General features: G+C 37.5%; 1 protein-coding gene across 7 annotated transcripts in view; it reads right to left on the bottom strand.

The window, feature by feature from the left end:
- Window positions 1–20298, bottom strand: part of QKI (QKI, KH domain containing RNA binding) — a 156710-nt gene that overhangs the window by 19705 nt on the left and 116707 nt on the right. The gene's annotated exons all lie outside the window — the stretch shown is intronic.

The following is a 20298-nucleotide window of genomic DNA, read 5'->3' as shown; positions in this document are numbered from 1 at the left end:
ATTTATAAACAAAAGACCTCACAAACAATATACTACAAATTCCGAGACATAAACACATTAAACCAAAAGACAGACATCAATATATTGTAAAATATATTATAAAATATCATAGGCTACAACATACTGGAATTCTTGAAGCTAAGGTATGCACATTGAAAAATCTATGTTTGGAAGGTTGTGGGTTTTTTTTATATCTAAGTTGTTAAAATACTGAAGTATCTATGGCAACAACATCCTTGGCAAGATGACAGGTAACCAGCTGTAAAACACAAAGAGCTTTTTTGAAGAATCTGAATCTGAGTACCTAAACTATTAATCAATTAGCTACTGCAAGACATCAGATTTCACTTTTGTAAAGGCTTTTATTTTTGGTAAGGTACTCTATTACTCAGTATTAGAGAAAACAACCCACCATCTCTTCCCCTCAAAAAAATTGCCGAAGACTCTTAAGTTTCCCATACACAAAATATAAATATTGACAGTTAGAAGTTTCTGGTAAACTTGTTACTTAGACTCTCTCATCCCTGATTACACACTTCTGATGGTGATGGAATAGAAAGCCTACAAAAGAGCTTTGTTTGTGCTGAGGAGAACTTGTGCAAGAGGTCTTTTCTGGCATAATTTGGCAGCTACTCTTATATCAGAGGAAACTTTTCCAAATGCTTCTGAGACAAAGTAAAATGAATCACTACTTTAAGACCACTCATATGTCTTAGAGCCCTGTACACCACCAACAGTTCTGTGGCATTGAATAGGTGGCAAGCTATAGCTCCGTTCTTTCTCTATTTCCTTTTCAACACTGACACATACTGCTATGTCTATGAGGACAGGCAAAGATAAATTAGCATCATTATGTCTTCTGAGCAACACAGTCTGCTTATCTTCTTCAAAGCAAGCTCTCAGTTCAAATGATATGCAAAGACGACTGTGCTGTTTCACTTGACAAATTCATTGGTCATAATGTTAAAGACACACTGAGGGAAAAGGCAGCATATCTTTTTACACTTCCCATCACCTTATCTGACATACCCCTGTTTAATCATGATACTTGGCTTACGAGTTATATTTTCAAGAGTCCTTATGGCCTCCCTCCCCCACTTTCCATTTCTGCAAGAAGAAAATACAGATAAGGTACAGAAAATCAGCATGAAGTACATTCTAAAAGCCAGACTGAAACACAGCACCAGTGGAACTTAGAGGTTTGCTTCCCCAGGTGCGGTCTGGGTACTAGTTGTTACTATATTGCAGGGACTAAAAAAAAAAAAAATAAATCAGGAGCAGCATTCTGCTTGACCTTAATGGATTTTTACGTCTGTCCCAACATTTCTTTAGGACAGATGTGATGGGTTCATATTTAAATCACGGGGTCTAGGGCTTCCAAGGAAATAATATCCCTTGTGTCAATTATACTAGACACTCAACAATACTTAATTCCAGAATTTGCTTTTTGTTTGGCTTTTCTTTTTTTTTTTTTAATTTTAATTATCATTCATCTTTCCCTTGCACCGCATCCTTTAAATAGTGTTAATAAAATCAGTGACAAGAAACCCTATACACCACAGAGAACAGCTTCAGCAATTCACAGAGCTCCAGAACAGGAATACATCTTCCATGACATGTATATACACCAAACTCACAAAAATCATAAAAGAAAAAAATATTTATGCAGGACCTTCTCAAATGTTTTCAAAAACACAGAATAATACTAGAATACATTAAGATGCATTTGTTAGCATAGATATTTGCTAACATTTGTATTAAGATTCAAGTTAAACAGCTATCAATAATGCATTAGATCTATTTTTAGCGATGTGCAAGCCCAGTTAAAAAACATTCAGAGCTGAACATTTTATTTTTGGTATTTCTAATTTTGGAATGCTAGACATGCACAATTCCTCCTCACTGGTTCATTTACTTGTGAAAGCAGAAGCTAACCCATAAGCACACTGAGTGCGATAATACCAGGCAAGCCTCTGGCACAAGTTTCCCACACACAGCTCTACCAGCAACATCCGAAGTACCATAAACATCCCCAGAATCTGAACAGAGCAGAAACCAAACACAAGCTACATTATTGCAGGTCCTTATTCCAGCTGTAGCCTTTTGAACAGTGCCAAAACACCTGGAGACTGCATTCACACACTCTACTTGTATAAGGACAAGTGCTTTAACCCACTCTGAGATTTAAGTAAATTATAAAAATCACAGAACAGCTTGGGTTGGAAGGGACCTAAAAGATCAACTAGTTATAAGCCTCTTGCCATGGGCAGGGACACCTTCCATTAGACTAGGTTGCTCAAAGCCATACCCAGCCTCGCTCTGAGTACTTTCAGGAATGAAGCATCCACAGCTTCTCTGGGCAGCCTGTTCCAGTGCCTCAACACCCTCATGGTCAAGAATTTCTTCCTCATATCTCATCTAAATCATTGACTGCAACTCTCCGAGTGTGACCATCCAGTCAATTCCTTATCCACTGAGTGCTCCATCTGTCAAATCCATGTCTCTCCAATTTAGACACAAGGAGGTAATGCAAAAATGCGCTGCTTAAGTCCAGGTGGATGATGTCACACAAAGTATCACAGTATGTTTGGGATTGGAAGGGACCTCAGAAGATCATCTAGTCCAATCCCCCTGCCAGAGCAAGAATGCCTAGGTGAGGTCACACTGGAACATGTCCAGGTGGGTTTTGAATGTCTCCAGGGAAAGAGACTCCACAACGTCCCTGGGCAGCCTGTTCCAGTGCTTTGTCACCCTCACTGAGAAGAAATTTCTTCTCAAATTTAAGTGGAACCTCTTGTGTTCCACCTTGATCTCATTACCCCTTGTCCTATCATTGTTTGCCACCAAGAAAAGCCTGGCTCCATCCTCATGGCACTCACCCTTTATATATTTATAAACATTAATAAGGTCACCCCTCAGTCTCCTCTTCTCCAAACTAAAGAGACCCAGCTCCCTCAGCCTTTCCTCGTAAGGGAGATGCTCCACTCCCTTAATCATCTTTGTTGCCCTATGCTGGACTCTCTCCAGCAGTTCCCTGTCCTTCTTGAACTGAGGGGCCCAGAACTGGACACAATACTCCAGATGGGGTCTCACCAGGACGGAGTAGAGGGGAAGGAGAACCTCTCTCGATCTACTAACCACCCCCCTTCTAATACACCCCAGGATGCCATTGGCCTTCCTGGCCACAAGGACACAGTGCCGGCTCATGGTCATCCTGTTGTCCACCAGGACTCCCAGGTTCCTTTCCCCTACACTGCTTTCTAATAGGTCATTCCCCAGTCTATACTGGAACCTGGGGTTGTTCCTGCCCAGATGCAGGACTCTACACTTTCCCTTGTTAAATTTCATCAGGTTATTCCCCACCCAACTCTCCAGCCTGTCCAGGTCCCGCTGGATGGCAGCACAGCCTTCTGACGTGTCAGCCACTCCTCCTAGCTTAGTGCCATCAGCAAACTTGCTGATAGTACACTCTATTCCCTCGTCTAAATCGTTAATGAATATATTGAATAATACTGGCCCCAGTACTGACCCCGGAGGCACTCCAGTAGATACTGGCCTCCAACTAGACTCCGCACCATTGACTACCACTCTCTGGCTTCTCTCCTAAAGCCAGTTTGCAATCCACCTCACTACTCTATTGTCAGTTGCTCTTCCCTTATCCACCAACACTGTAACCCTACTGTAGAAGGCCACCACATTTGTTAGGCACGATTTGCCCTCAGTGAACCCAGGCTGGCTGTCACCAATCATCTCCTTATTTTCTATGTGACTTAGCATAACTTCCAGGAGGATCTGCTCCATGATTGTGCCAGGCACGAGAGTGAGAGTGACTGGCCTGTAGTTCCCTGAGTCTTCCTTTTTTTCCTTTTTAAAAATGAGGGGGTTGTTTTCCATTTTCCAGTCAATGGGAGATTCACCAGACTGCCACGACTTCTCAAATAAGATGGACCGTGGCTTAGCAACTTCATCCGCTAGTTCCCTCAGGATCTGCAGACCCGTGGACTTGTGCACCTTCAGGTTCCTTAGACAGTCTCAAACCTGATCTTCTCCTACAGTGGACGGTTCTTCATTCTCTCAGTCCCTGTCTTTCTTGACCTGGGTGATGTGCCTAGAGCACTTGCCAGTGAATACTGAGACAAAAAAGTCATTGACCACCTCACCCTTCTCCACATCCCAGATAACCAGGTGTCACATTTCCTTCCAGAAAGAGTCCACATTTTCCCTAGTCTTCCTTTTACGACCGACATACCTATAGAAGCTTTTCTTGTTGCCCCTGACGTCTCTGGCCAGATTTAATTCTATCAAGGTTTTAGCTTTCCTAACCTGATCCCTGGCCTGATCCCTCCTACATTACCTGTCCTGGGACCAACTTATGCTACACAATCAACCAACTTATGCTACACATCTACCTATGATCAAGGTGGTTGTTCTAACTGGTACAAATCAGAGGCAGTTGTTAGAAAAATAACAATGGAATGATTAATTAAAATACTTGTAGGTAAGTCTGGCCTGACCTGTAACATTTATTTTTTCCTCTCTCATCCCATGGGATTTCTATTCAAAGTTTAGAGTTTATACACTCTGAATGGCTGTAAATTTCACTTAGCTGCAAAGACACTGAACTCAGATATAGTATCAAGGTGGGGGTGAGGGTGGAAAAATCTCCATTGAGGGGTTTCAAAACTAGGTCTTTTTGCAAACTCTGGAGACTCCAATGACTGCTCACTTTGTTTCCAGCTACGCTACTGTTTTAGTACATAAATAAAACCTTTCATTCTCAAAAGAGTACTGAAATACAACCCCATGTTTTCATATGGAAAACATGTCCATTATGTTCCCACCTAGAAATAATAATAATTTTAAAAAGCTAATAAAATGACATTTCATATCAAATTGGGTAACCTAGAAAGAATGTGAGAGGTCTCTCTCTTTAGAGCAATAACAGAAAACTAACAGCTGGTGATGAGGAGTACAACGGCTGTTGCTGTGAATCAGTACACACCTTTCAAGTGTACCTTCTCTTCCGTGTTTCATTATACACAGGATTCAGGGTGGCAGACTACCACATAGGAATTCAAGCTGTAGTAGTAACTTTTAGACATTTTATCTTCAGCTTGAGATGTCCTGAAAACGAAATACTGACTAATTAAGAATAAATCAAATACAGAGCAAAACTATGAATGTTTAGGCTTATCCATATATTGAATGTTAGTATACAGGGAGCAGTGATCTTCCAATAGCTTTTTAGACTTGTCAGTCACACTTACTGCTGTAGTCACACTCTCAATAATTATGACAGCTAAATGTGATTTAAAGAGATTGTTCCTGCATTTTTCCTAGTTATCTTTTGTAAAACATTTGCATAAATTGTTTTTTTTTTTCCCAAATAACAGGAAGTGCAAGGGCACAGTTTTGTTGACACTGCCTTTTTCTACACACACAACCTCTAATTTGGAGCCATCTAATGACCTGTATAAAGCTAACATCTAGAGAAATCATATTTTTTAATGAAGATGCCCCAAATTTCAACTGACTGAAGTTTTAAATTTCTAGTCCAACTGGGGAAACACAATACTGAAAGCTTAAAAGGACCTATGCCCTCAGCATATACTTTCAGTAATTCTCAAGAGCTGTTAAAAAGTGAATGAGTACTAAAAGCTCACGATTACTTCCAGCTGCTTACCAGTATACAAGCAGCTCACAGCTCTGTTCAATATAATATAATATAAATGTCCCAAGTGCATTTTACTGATACTCTAATACTAATGTTACTGTTTAAAAAATCAAAATTAACTCTTTCATAAATGCCATAGATGTCTTTCTTGTTCTTGAACTCTCAGAGCTGATGAAGTCCAGAAGAAGGGGGTGGTAATATTCCCACCGGCTGGTCTCGTCTCTTGTACGGCTGGCTAAAGCCTGCTTTCACACAGCTTAAAAATACAGAGAAATGAAAAAACTAATTGTGTGCACACTCTTTAGGGGACAAACATGTCAATCATATGACCTTCCGTTTGAAGGCACAAGCTGCCCAAGGCAGTGTGTTGCTAGGGAGAAGGCTTTCTTTGCTATTTATTGAGCTTTCTTTTCAGCTTTCAGAGACCAGCCAATGCTTATTTTCCAGAGACGGGAGCGAGAACCCGGGGCTGCCTGGCGGAGGCTGGCACAAAAGGCCTTTGAGGAGCTCCTCTTCCCCGGGGAGCTGCACCCCTGCACCCACCTGACCAACTCAGCACATTCTCTTCTCCACAAACAGACCTGTGACCTGGGGCTGTCTCACCACCAGGTAGACCTGTCCTGCCTGGAGAAGTCAAGACGAGCCATTCCTGCGCTTCGAGACTGCTACTGGCAGCCTGTGCTGCCCTATATGTGTGCTGTGAGTTGTCTATCAGGTAGGAACATCAGCAGTTAAAGCATTCACTTGATGATAAACTGACAAAAGGTGGCTTAGACTCCAGTTAGCCCTGCAAGTTTGTTATTCGTGCTATCACGTAAGTGCTGAGGGAAGGCATGAAAGCTTCTTCTAGCAGTTTGTATCATTATTTTATTCCTACACAACATATATTTAGTCATAAAAATAATTTTTAAAGCCTTATCACAGATTCACATAATGTTAGGGATTGGAAGGGACCTCAAAAGATCATCTAGCCCAATCCCCCTGCCAGAGCAGGAACATCTAGATGAGGCTACACAGGAATGTGTCGAGGCAGGTCTTGAATGCCTCCAGAGTAGGAGACTCCACAACCCCTCTGGGCAGCCTATTCCAGTGTTCTGTTACCCTCACTGAGAAGAAGTTTCTTCTCAAATTTAAGTGGAACCTCTTGTGTTCCAGTTTGTACCCATTACCCCTTGTCCTATCATTGGTTGTCACCGAGAAGAGCCTGGCGCCATCCTCATGACACTCACCCTTTACATATTTATAAACAGTAATGAGGTCACCCCTCAGTCTCCTCTTCTCCAAGCTAAAGAGACCCAGCTCCCTCAGCCTTTCCTGATAAGGGAGATGCTCCATGCCCTTCATCATCTTTGTTGCCCTGTGCTGGACTCTCTCCAGCAGTTACAAGGCAAAGTCTCATGCATTTAGCCAAAAGACTTCTGATATTTCTAAGTACTACAGAAAAATCTAGATGCAACAGATTTTCATTTTGTAATCAATTCCTTTAATCTTAGTGACTTTCATTACAAAAGATTATTGGACTCGCAGTAAATAATGAAAAATCATGCAACAGGCTTCAGTTTCTCGTAACTACTCCAGAATAGTAGAAGTGATAATAATTTCACTTTTTTTAAAATGTAGTCACATAGTTTTCTAGTGTAATCATCCAGATAAATTCAGACATATGCAAGTCTTATTTTAACTATTCATTATAGTTCTTGGGGGAAAAAAAAAAAATGAAACATGAAGCTGGAGTAAGGCCCATTGTTCCTGTGAAAGAAAATTAAACCAGCTTCTTGTTCAAGATATTCACCTATTTGGCTTTGGGAATTTATCACATACTTAAATGTCAGTATCTGACATCCAGATTTTGACCAATAAGAACCATTTATTTTTCATTATGTAGTAACACAGTAGTAGTTCCCTTCAACTTAGTCTATGAGATTTTATTCTGCTGCATGTTTGAAGGGTAGATTATAAATCCTTAATATTCAAATTAGGCAGCATTACCAGTAACAGTAACTTAGTTTTGAAGGTATTGCTAGTGCTTAAAAAAAAAAAAAAATCAACCACACACTTCTGTTCTGAAACAAAGGTTACTCCACTGCAATAAAAGTACCTTTTCACTATTTACCAATTTGCACAAAAAATATGTATTTCAATATTTTACATATATATATATGTCATAGTTAGATAAACTTTCCTAAAACTGTTGATGTTTAATTAAAAGAAAAACAAATACCACAACAAAAAGCCCATAATACACACACAAAACCAACCAAACAAAAAAGAAACAAACAAAACTAAAACCATCACACACAACAAAACTACAGTTTCCATAAAACGCTTTTTCTGGACTCTGGGGTAAAACCTACTTTTTTTTTTTTTCTTTCCACACAAGACTATGCTGTGCATAAATAACAGAATCTACCATCTTTTTCTTTATATGAGCCATGTTTCAGAACCGTGTCTCCCACAAGCAATTATGGGTAAGAACAGTTCACAGAGGAAAAAGAGACTGGAGTAAAACAAAGTCGATGTAGTTTTCTACCCAGGAGGAAATGCGATCATGAGGTATCCGAGTATCAATGAGAAACTCGCCAAAACAAAGGACTGGTTAACCTATTGGAAAGTCCCCAAGGAAATTTCTGACCAGAATTTTTTCACCTCTTCTTTCCTAAAATGCTATGTTACCAGAATTGACAAATTAGCATTTGTTTTCTATATAATAATTAAATGAACCTACATGATAAAACAATTAAGTTCTTTATTTCTAATTTTCTGTCCTAGAATGAGAGAATTAGGTATCAGGCCTATCTTATATAATTAATTTTACCATCCCTCCCTGTTGCTCTACATACTAATTTAAAAATCTGCTGCCTCAGCAGAAACACAGGCACTACACTTAAGTAACCATTTAGCAGGACTCACAGTGTAAACATGATCAAATTTCCCCGCAAGTTAAAAGCTGTACTAGGACAGAAATAATCAAGACTTCTGTGCTTCTATCTGTTGCTGATCTTCACATATTTTAGAGTACTGTATCTGAACAGCTTGCTACAGACTCTGGATCAGATATTACATAAAAATTTTATTTGACAGTCCTCCCTCTTCATTTTCTAAACAGCTGAGTACCTGACCTGTGGTCAAAACAAACTGCAACAATCACTGAGCCACCCTGGATCAATCCTCTCATGTCATGCTCAGGGAACCATTCTTGATAGGATAATCCTATAATATTTCTACATAGGATCTCCCCTGTAGCCTTCCAACTAACCTTAAATACCAAATGCATATTGTATCAGCTTTGTGAAGAACAAAAAATGATAATATTAAAAAAAGAAATCAACCCTAAGAGTACCAAACGGTTCAACTGGTAACTTACTTTCTTCCTGCACATTTACTATCAGTGCCTTGACCATCACTCTCATTCCATTTAGTATTGTCAGCTGCCTGTCAATATGAAATTTCTGTTTTCAGAATGATCCTTCAGTCTTTGTTGAACAACTAAAACTCTCCAATTTTCCCATTTCGAGATTTCACCCTCAATTTTTTTCATATCTTTCTGTATAAACCTGTTTAAATACTGTGTAGAGACTCTGGTTCTCTAAACACATTGTACTAACCCAATCACCAGGAGAAACCAACTCATTCCAGTTAGCTATTTGAAATATGTACAATTAAACTGCCTTTCAGAGACAGTGGAATTATAATTTCATATTCCAGTGGACAAGGTGCACACCCATAAGCAAAAGCAGCTTAAAATGCGTTTTCTACAACAGGGTAAATCACCTTAGTCCCACTTAATCTTCTGAACTCCAGAATCTCATGAATATTTCAAAGTAATACCTAAATTCACATATTCTCTAACTTTATGGATTATACATAGCATTTTGCATTAAAAACCTCCTTTAACATGTGCAAAAAATACACAAGTACCTCCCACCAAACAAAAAGACCCAAATCAAACCACTCCTCCCCACGCCCCTCAATAAAAACAAAACAATTAAAGCTTTCACTTAGAAGATGTGGCTGAAAAATTAAGAAACAAACCTAGGAAGTAGTGCAAGTTTTTGGACACTATCTGAGAGTAACTGCGAAGAATACTCATTTACTCATCATCAGGAAGAAGAGACAAATGAAGTCCTTTTCCTTCAGTTAAGGGAAATAAGGACAACAAAGGTCCAAAAAGCTATGGCAATCCTGAAGCAATTCAAACAAATGGAAAAATGAATGGAATTTTCTTTCTGGAATGTGTAAAAATAAGCTGCTGTGTATCTGCACATGATTGAGTTCAGAAAGCTGAGACCTTATAAAACTGAGAATGGAATGAGAATCAATCAGATGGAAAACTTACAGAAAATAATTTCAGAGAAAACACGTTCAGACAAGTTTACCTAGAAAAGAGACCAGCTGATGCTAGAACGTAAAAAATTAAAATGCTATCTTAAGACTTTTTCCCAGGCTACAAATTAGTTCCGGATGATTAGGCTGACATTTTACACTGCTGTTAAAGGAGCCAAAACCTATTTTTGAAGATGTAAAAAGCCTCTCAGCTGGCACTCCCATGGCACTTTATGCCAGTTTAACTGGTCGTGGTCACAATCCTTCTGTTTCCCCACTGTTGGTCTCCTGTATCCATCACTGCATCCATGACTGAGCCATGTCAATTTGCTAATCTGGGAAATTTTTAAAAAATCTGAATGGTTTTCTGCCAGATCACACAACTGAAAAGAACTCACTGCAGGCTCAGATGTGTGCCAGCGTAAGGGAGCAGAGACTGCATGGAGATGAGATCTCCCCTGGGCAGAGCTGTCAACTGACTCAGCTCCATTAACACTCTTGGTCTAGTTTTGCTCATTCTGAAGCCCGGCAGCCTCATTTCCAATCTAGAATCATGGATTTTTTTCTCTTTTTTAACTGGAATCCACCACCTGATAGCTAACTGAATTGTTTTCGTATTAAAATATTTGGGTGTTTTTTCTGGTGCTTGTGAGACATACAGCAAAATGATTTACCTCTCAAAAATCACCAGAAAATGTTGTGGGTTACTCCTCTACCATTTAGCAAATAAAATCAGCTCATGGAAAGGTCTGACAACTGCTATTTTATTACATCCATCCACAAAATAAGTAGTCTGCAGTTGGATTCACCAGTGAAGCAGAAAAGGGACTTATGTTCCTTACTGTCACACAGGCTCATCACAGCTCATGAAAACAGACTGTAGTTGGAATCAGACTCAGATCTCAGCAAGTCCAACTTAGTTTTACATAAGACAATGTAAAAGATAACTTGACTCCTATCCAGATTTTTTTAATATGTCATAATAAAACCATAAGGTTTCTCTCTGCACTGCTGATGAGGTAAAAAAAAAAGAATATCCTTCAAAGAAATCATCCACCTTCTATCAGATAAATGGTCAAATGCATGTCTTCATTCACTCCAGAGAAGAAAGTTTCTTGTATGTCTGATTAGTAATTTTCAGGTTATGAAAACACATAACAGGAAAAAAAAAGTAAAATATTAGCTAGTGATTCCACTTTTCCACCCACTTTCCTCTTGATTATTGCAAAACTAAGATCATATTATGTAGCCGATATTCAGTTATAAGTAATTATGAAATATCCCTGCCCCAACACCCGACCTGTCAGAAAACACAGATTGAGCTGTTCTACCTCAGCTGTGCATGTCAAACAGAGGGGAGGAGGAGAAGACAGCAAAAGACTTGAACTAAGATGGGTCCCAATCAAGCCCCGCAATGTATGGCACTCTGAAATACAGGAAAAAAATACTAGAGTATGAAATTTGAAAGCTGTAATACCAGTAAGCCCCCTGCCTTTTTTTTTTTACTGCCTGGTTTCTGTAAATAGCATCGATTTCCAGAGCTGCTGTCAGCTATTGGTACTATGGATCTAAGCGATGTACTCAGTTCAGTCCAGTATCCCGAACTGTTCTCTGCAACACTGACTTTTCAATACTTATTTTTTTTTAAATGCTGTTAATGTCCACATAGCATTTAGCATCCCTCTTGTAATACAGAGGGTAGAATTATTCACAGCTTCAGTTTCACAAGCCACTTCACAAACACTTAGATAATACCTTTAAATTTTGCTGTCCCCTTTTACGAATTCGTTTAAGAAAGTATGGGGGTGAAGATCAAGTCTGATGAAATCAATTTGCTGGCAACGTTAAGCACATACACTCTGTAGCAGAAATAATGAATATGAGGAACCAATACTTCTCAAAGCAACTTTAAATGAACAGCTAAAATTCCAAGTATTAGTAATAGTAAATGCTGCTCTTCTTGCCTTCAACTAATTTCTTTGGATATAGTTCTGAAGCTTCACAGAAACAGCACCCTGAGGCTACGACACAGAGTTTCAGCTGCATCATTAGTAACAGTTCAGGAATCTGTTAGAACTTAGCAGCTGTTCAACTACTGAATCACCAGCACAAATTTACTATTTTCCTTTGCTAATTTACAGGATTCCTGCTAGTGATGTAAGATTTTATCAAGGAGTTCTAAGCATATTTTTACTGCTTTAAACAAAAGACTAAATTACTGCCATTACGGCAGTACTGCTCTCTCTTTTTAATTAGTTCCTCCACCATATACTAATAGTTATGATGAGTAAAGATTTGAGATACATACTAAAAAGGATCACAAGGAAACATTTAAGCCTTAAGTTAAATGCCAAATATAAATTATTTGGGGGAGAAATATTGTATACTATTCCAAGTATGGCTTGTCCTCAAATCTGTATATTTTTTACATCTATTATCAAAGTATTCAAGCACATACAAGCTCTTTCTGCAAGTTATCTCTTTCTGCAAGTTATCAAATCTAAGGGGCCAGGAGAACATCAATACATGCTTCTAAACAAGCAGGGCAATATACTGGTCATCAGTTCTTACTACTACAGCTGACTTCTTGAGTACAACTGAAGGTTAAACAAGCATAAGTGATGTTCATCACTTGAGGCATTTGTGAAAGCACCAAGTCCATCTTCTCACATTTCAATAGCATTGGTGCTGACAAAGAAGTCAGGAGGTCAAATCCCAACTCCCTTCAGAGAGAAGGCAGGCCTGAACTGGAAAAATATTTACATATGACCCGAAAAAAACACAGTTCGAAGGGCCATAGCACCTTATTTGTTTTCAAAAGAAACCTTCAGTGCCCTCCTCCCCTTTCAGAAGCAGATTTGACAAGTGTTGTAATAAATATTACATGCACAGAGGAAAGTTGAAATCAATAGCAGGTTAATGTTTATTGAAACAATACAGAGAACCATTTTTAATAGCATTACTTGAAAATAGATCTAATCTAGCAAAGGAAATTCAATTTATGTTTAGAGCAATCAGATTTTGTTTTTTACTCCAGGGATTTGTTGCAAACTCTGTCTCTCGAAATGTGCTTACTGTACTGTATTTAGCAGAAACAGTTTAGCCTTAATAAGCTGATAGTCTGCACGGGAGCATGGATCAACTTATTCTCATTAAGAATGTAAGCAGCTTTCTAACAGCCTTCTTTGCTGTTCAGCCTCTGCCAGAGAAAGCAGGGATCTCTCCTCTAAAATCCGTAATTTATGAGTTTATTCAAACCCGCCAAATTGCTTTAAGTAAACGCCTCTTATATTTGAAAATTCCCATGGCAACTCATTTAGTTTGGCAGGAAGGCAGACCCAAATTCAATCCTTTTATCCTCCAGCTAAACCATTACAATGGTAATTCTGCTCTGACACTCTGAAGAGACTGCTAATTACTGTACTCGGGTCCCTAGACAGATTTCTCATTCAGATTAAAATGGCTGTGCAGGCAGAGAACAGCAGCAACACCTTTGTGTACAGGAAGGAACGTTCTCTCACATTACAGCTTTTTACGAGAGGCTCCACCACCGCACAGAGAATCTTCTCTCTGCCAAGTTGTGAAGAACAAACAATAAGGAAGGAAAAAAACAAGGAGCATGACACCTAAACAGACAACAGAATCTTTAAGTGTTTTGACTACTGAAGTTATTTAGTCATCTCTCCAATGAAATTAGTTAATGTTACGTTATTAATAGTCTAAACCACAGGTCAAGGAACCACATAAACCACTACGAAATATTGTGTGTTGTGCCATTACACTGAATTTGTAAGTGTCCACTGTCTCACTGTCACCAGGACATCTCAATTTTTAAAAAGCCACTCAGGTCCTTTTAAAGCATTACTTATTTTGAGAAGAGTGTGCAGGTTTTTTGTGACAATGCTTTTCTCCCCTGTCATTTTTGATCAAGAAAATGTAAAGGAAACTAATGATTGCTCCTATGCTCTTCTGCTTCAGCTGTTCCCTCTTCCACTGAAATGTAAACAGCAGCTCAATGTTGAACAGAATAAACATTTGCTGTCTCTGGAACAACATTTATTGTATTGGAAAAGCCTAAACCCTGGCTTAATTTTATCTTCTAGAAAGAATGAAGATCATGGTCTCACTGTCCTCTCCTAAAATTTTTTTAGTGCTCTGAAGAAGTAGAAGGGAACTTTTGCTTTGAAAAAGTGGGAAAAGGGAAGGCATAGGTATTACAAATGTGTACAGGAGCTGGAAAATCAGACAAAATAACATCCTCCCTGAGATGAGTTAAGTAAGGCCAACATCATCCTTAGACTATCATCGTACAACTCATTTGAAGACATGCTCTTGGAAAAATCTCAATACATTAGCATCTTCTGCAAGTGATCATAAAAACAAGCAGTAAATCTTCAGATGAAAGTTGAGTAGGCTCTCTTATATGTACTACCTTCTTCTTCCCTCCACGTGGCAGAACTACCTGCCTTACTCAATGGTTTAGCATCGAAAACAGGAGCTACCCAAAAGAAGGTTATGAGGAGATGGCAAATGCGCTATATCATAGTGATTACCAACTTATGAACCCTTAACTATTTGTTCTAGCAGAGGTAATGACCTCTTTACCAAGGGTTCTGGGCACATTAAAATAGATTTGTATGGTTTTATTTATTTTAAAATCTTCCATAGTTCCTTTATAAATAACCTACAACTCCTCAGTGTTACAGGATTCTCTCTTGAAAAATTGTTTTAACAATTTAGCCTAGTTAGCTACTGATGGACTGCATTAACAAATCTGGATTAGTTTTGACCAGCCTTCATTTCAGGTTCCTCCCTCCACGAGAAGAGTCAGCATGAGGAAAGATATTTGTCTGAGCAAAGCTAGACCGTTTTGGCACCAAATCTGAGGGCTTCTATGGCATTTAACTTGGAGAACAACACCCATGCCAGTGAGCTGCACTTCAGAATGCATGTGGCTGGTTTGCACAAGGCTGTTCATTGGTGGAAAAATGTCACAGGTGTGTGGTTAACCAAACAAGCATTTTAAAGAATCATAAACTAATTGGTATGGCCATGGCTGCAAAATTATCTCATAACCCTTTTGAAGAAGGTATCAGCCTCAAAACAGGTTTTTGCTAAACAATAACTTGCTATTGCTTTCAGGAAAGCCTCTCCCCTTTCACTAAGAATCAGGCTGAGACACTTTATAAGGTTAGCAGTACTGTCTGTTGACAGTGCCATCTCTAATAGGTCCTAACTTCCAAGTAACTGCTAAAGCTGGGAATGCTTTGGATGGAAACCTGACCTCCCTCTTTCTCAATACTAGATTTAATAACTGACTTATCTTAAATGACTTTTCTTGACTTGCTTTCACCTGTATAACCTTAAGATTAGATAAATTCTACTGTTTCTGTAAGTTTATAGATTCTACTTCCTCTCTTGTTTATAACCCACAGAAGAAACCCATCTATTGATGTGCCCTAGTTAAACCTCTGTAAACCTATACAAGCAACTGACTTCTTCAACTCTAAAAAGAAAATTAGGGTATTGTCATAAACACTTTGCTAAAACTTTTCTACACGGTTCAGAGATACATGCATATCAAAGCTCCTCCCACATTATCCAAAAATGCTCATGTCTACAGATTAAGTATTTTGTCTGTTTGTTTTAATCCCATCTCTTTATCAGTTTGGAGAAACAAAACAAGGATGCCATAGATACCAAGGATGCTTATAAATCACCCCATCATATATTTAAAACTTTTACAAAGAAATATTCATAATGGGGCCTACTGCTGTGCCTTTCATATGATACAGCATACCCTGCACGATCTGTTATCAGAATATTATGTCAGTTAATCCATTCAGAAACTGAACTGGTGCACTGTTAGGAGACTTCAGTTGGAGGTTTTAATCCCTTTTCCTGAATGCTAAAGATCCACTAGATTCATGTGTTTTATTTCAATGCTGTGATCTTGCCATTTTTTATCCATTTACACTTGACTTTCTCATTTACTTCACTCACATGTTTATTAAGCTAAATATTTAATTGATATTTCTAATAAGCAAGTCAGTGAGGAAAAAGAACAAACTGTTGAAAACAACCTTTGGTCACTCTATATTTTCCACTATTGACCTTGACCTGAATAGGTTTGGTTTCTAGTCATAGTAAATATTCAAATCACGTAAGTAATTTAAAAATAATTTATTTACATTAATTCTGACCACTTAAAGTATTTTAAAAGTACTATTTTAACTTCATATAGCTGCTACTGGCTTCTCACTGAGGTAGCCAATCTGTCACACAAGTTATTAGATTTTGCTCTGAAGCCTGACTCTCTTGCAACACTCCTCATTGGAAACAGGGTTTCAGACTTACAATACAAAACCCTAGTTAAGCTTCGTTTATACAACGCTGGCTATTCTTGTATTTATAATCACATTTCATTCAGACATTTCAGCTGAAAAAAAATGCATTGTAAGCTTTGACTTGGAGGCCTCCATTTACTGCCATAAGCAAAGAACATACTTTCACAATTCAAAGTGTTTTGACATTTTCACATCAGAAAACAATGTTGCAGTGAAATGAAATATTTTCATACTACTACTACTCTATTAGCTTTTTAATCCTCAGGATGCATGTATACATTTATTGTCTTTTTTAAAACAAAAGCATTGCAATTTTGAAATAATGAGCTGAGGTGTCACAGAAGAAATATTGAATTTAACTATAAATGTCTAAGTTCACTAGGTATTCATCAGAAGAAAGATAACTGTAATACGCCCAGCATATCAAGGGCTGTATGGCAATCAAGACAAACAACAGGAATGTCTCAGAAGAACTTAAGAAAATGCAGAAGCACCAAATGAAAGTTATGTGAAAAGAATGGTGTAGCATCGCTAAATATTTTACTGATGAGATGACATCAATTAGACTCAATGCTTTCTGAGTCATCTCAGGGAACACAGAATGTAAGTCTAAAAGCTGTTCCAGATACATGCTCAGGACAAGATGACAGCAAGGAAGGAAATAACAGGTGTGAGTGTAACAGAGTTACACTGACACAATAAATTGTTGTAGGCTAAACACAAAGAACTGTTGAAGGAAAAGTTATGATTATTGGTCAAGACAATGTTTTGAAACGGAAAAATCTGAAATGTAGCTGGAAAAAGACAGACCTTTTATGTAAAATGCAAGAATAAGAAAAACTATCCTTTTACTCATAAAACCGAAGTACAAAGATGAACTTTTGACCTTTTCTACAAACTACTCGTCATTTCAGCATTTGTTTTAGAGCAAGAAGACTTATGGTAAACATCACAACAATTCTTCTTTCTTTCTTTCTTCAGATGAAAGCTTATCAGAACCAGTACTGAATTAGATGTGCAAAAGTAAGAAGACGCATCCTTAGAAAGTTACACAAAATGGAAACAAAGCAAACTTTTAAAATGTTGAAGAGACATCATTTGTTGAAGAGTCATGCATTCGATTTCAAAACATATTGTCTGGTTTCCTTTTTCATCTAAAATGTCATAGTAGCTAACATCTCATATTTGTTTTCTTAAATTATGATTTTAAATTCCACATTAGCTTGATTTGTAACATGAGAAAGATAAACTTTCAGAAACTTTCTTTTTAAAAATTACCGATATATTCTAAACTTACTGCATTTTTATTTTAAGGCCAGATTTAGTTCTAAGAACCTATATGCAACGGTAAATAAGAAACCATGAAACATTTCTAATGAAATACAGCCATATTGTTAAAAACATCTTTTAAGTGTAGGTTGAGTCATCTAAGAAAGCAGTCAGACCCATCTGGCCCAATTAGTGAAGCTGAGTCTACAACTTGTATCAACAAGGAAGAAAAAAAAAAAGTAACTCCAATATATTAATCCATCTGATGTCCACATGCAATTCATTCATTGGTTTACAAGGATGTTACTAAAGTCAGGACTAGTACCAAAGAATAGGTAAAAACAATTTCAAGTGATGTATTTTAATCTGAGATGTAAGGTATGTTTCAGATAAAACCATACTGAAGCATTAATTATGCTTTCTCAAATTATATTACTTAAGTGCCTGTTACTGTTCTAGAAGTCTGTTATGTATCTTCATATGACTATAAAACATTCAATGCATACCTACACTGCACATATTCCTTTATATACTGTGTAAGTACTACAACCAGAACGGAAGATCAACTCTGCTCTAAACAGAAGCAATAGTCAGAAGCCCATACAAGAAAGCAGCTCTGTTAAGTATTTTGTATGAAATTTCTCTTCAGCATGTTTCACAGATATTAAAGCTTACAAGCATATTACATGGGAGACACCAACAACCCATATTAAATTAGTATGTTCCCATGTACTGCATACTTTCTTAAATTCTACTACATATGAATGAGTACCACCTTCCACCCTAAGAACTGCTGAACAATGAACTTCAAATACAGAAATATCATTTGTCATTCAAATCAAGTAAGTATTAGTCTCTGGTGCTATTGCTTAGTATTTTAATAAGGACACATTTTTCTAGGTTGAAGACTACACTACACACTTGTATTTGGCAGCTTACAGACAGAAAGCTCCGTTTGCCTTATTATGACATCAAAATACAGATTATCACCCACAATTCCTCACATTGCTTCATCATTTTTAAGGATCTGTAAACAGTAAATGAGCCCACTTGTACAGCATCTGAAATCACTACATGGTTTCATACTTTATATTGCAGTAACTATTTTCCTTTGGTTGCCTCATTAGCCACCAAACAGCAATTAAAAAAAATCTGGTTTCGCTTTAGTTCTGATGAGGAAGGTAGATTATTCAGTTACTAAAAAGGCTGACCTTTACTATCATCTGCTCCCCCCATTTTAGCCCTTCTGGAAGCTCTTATTTCAACAGTCTAAGACTTACATGAATAACCTTCTGAAAAGTGTAACTGCAAAATGAAATTACTGTCAAAATATATATAAGCATTCTAAATAAGGAAGATCTTCAAAGGTAGTATTCAACAGTTTTCTTTGCTCTTTTTAATTTAAACCTCTTTATACTGACATACCTGGAAGGTTTCTTGCTGCTTCTTACCTACTTGCAAAGACTAATTCTTGGAAGGTAGAAACATCTGCTCTAAGGAAAGTCTTGAAACAATTTCCTGATTCACAGGAAAGTACATTGGCCTAAATCTCTACTGCATTACAAAATACATATTAAGTGCAAATGTAACATACCATATGACAGCAGCAAACAGAGAAATGCCACTTACTCTATTCCCTACAATATACTTATTTTTGTACGTTTTACAGGGCAGCATAACTGATCTCAAACTCTTGCCATACAAAGAAATTCGTATGAATAAGAATTTTTAATCAAGAGCTTTGTTAGATATAATTAGCAGTACTTATATTATAAGATAAATTAGCTACTCCTCCACAGTTTAAAGACTCAGAATACAAAATCTGAAAACGTTTAATGGTAAGGTAATAGTTACGCAGTCATTTTTGGGTAAAGTTCTCCATGGAATCATAATAGTTAAAACAACATTTGTTAAAGGTACTTGCTTAAAAATCTGAATCTATCAACACTAACGTAAACTATTTTGGAAATTAAATCTTCCAACAGAGGAGAAGCTTTCTCCAGAGTTCTCTTTAGAAAATATGTAAAGGAAAACTCTCCCATGTAATCTCCAGAAACAAAAATCAAACAGCATAAAGATGAAGTATGCTAATGTTTCTAATGAATTATCTCCTCCAATGAACAATATTTTCATGCAACTTTTTGAACTACATGATACAGAAGAGACATATGGTCTTGGGAACTACAAACTCCAGAACACATTTAGAGCCATCTCTATATTTTAGAACAGTCAGGAAAATCTTCAGAAGTCTTAAAAAGACATAATTCTTTAAGGATTAAAAAGTCAAAACAATAAATCAAATGAATAACATACTTCATTTATGGTACATTTTTCTTTCTGTGAAATATGTCATCTCCTCTCTGTGGCTAGTATAACACTTCAGAAGCCAACATCACCCGAACTACGCTGCAGCAAGAAACACCACCTTTATTTTAAATGCCCAAGTCATTCTTGAGAGCAAGAAATTCAGTATCAAAAAAACTGAATCAGCTGTGAACCTGATTGGCGATGGAGAAAATTAAAAACAGCCAGTGAGTGGCTTTTCTTTTTAGCTTCCGAAGGACTGCTGAGAAATTAACAGGATAGTCAGGGAAACTGGTGCTGACTGATCATTTAGATATTTTGAAGGATCTTCACTATCTAATTATTTCTGACATGAAGCCATCATTGCTGCACTTGCCATTA

This window comes from Nesoenas mayeri, assembly GCF_963082525.1.
Source record: "Nesoenas mayeri genome assembly, chromosome: 3".
NCBI lineage: Eukaryota > Metazoa > Chordata > Aves > Columbiformes > Columbidae > Nesoenas > Nesoenas mayeri.
This window is presented reverse-complemented; position numbering and strand designations above follow the sequence as displayed.